Genomic DNA, 957 nt, shown 5'->3' on the forward strand with positions numbered 1-957 from the left:
TTAATGGACAATTATATTAAATAGTAAAAGGACCAAACGATCCTTTATTTAATGGATTTATTTAACAGAGTTAGGTGCCGTTTACCAAATGCTTACCCGCGTAAGTTTTCACCAAGTCACTTTACTTTACCGAATGAATATGGCAAAGACTAAACATCTTACCCGGTATAGTGAGGACGATGACTCTTACCATGGTTAGCGCTTACCGGGATAAATCATTGCATACGATGCGTTTTAGTGAATAGAATCTTACCCGATAAGCAAACGATAATGTTGAATTTTACCGGTAAGTGTTTAGGTAAACGACTCCCTAGTCTGATGAATGAAAAAACAATGAAATGGATGAAAAAACAATGAATTATAAATCACAAAGAGGAAAAACACTTTTTAAAGAACCGGGTCTAAAGTTGTTATAAAACAAACTACATGAATGAAAGTCGTAGTTTACTAAAAAATAAATATATGTTTGATAAATATTTGGATTATTTATAAAAATATCCATCAGAAGAAAAACAGATCAAAAAAATCACGAAAAACCAAATAAAAATATATCAATATTGATGTTAAATAAAATATATTAAAATGATTTTTTATTTTTAACATGGATATCCAACCTATTATGCGAGCCGACTAATCACAGGTCGACAACCTACTTTGCAAATAGTCCGGAGTCACCGCATTTAAACCTCCGTGGCCGCAAGGGGATTCTTATTCTTCCTTGGATTTGAACTTGAACCTCCTGGTACTTTTGATCTTTGAAACCAAGCTTAAACCAATCAGGCACCACCTTTTGGTTTACTTTATTTTTGTTTACTTTTGATTGTATCTTGTTTATTTTCAATTAGAAAATGGGAGAGGATTGTTTTCTAAATTGCACCAAAATGGAATCAACTTTCACATGATTCCTATTTTGGGGAACGAACTTTCAAAATCGTCATTTTGGGGAACCAACTTTCA

This window comes from Cynara cardunculus, assembly GCF_001531365.2.
Source record: "Cynara cardunculus var. scolymus isolate 2C chromosome LG 14, CcrdV1, whole genome shotgun sequence".
Classification (NCBI taxonomy): Eukaryota; Viridiplantae; Streptophyta; class Magnoliopsida; order Asterales; family Asteraceae; genus Cynara; species Cynara cardunculus.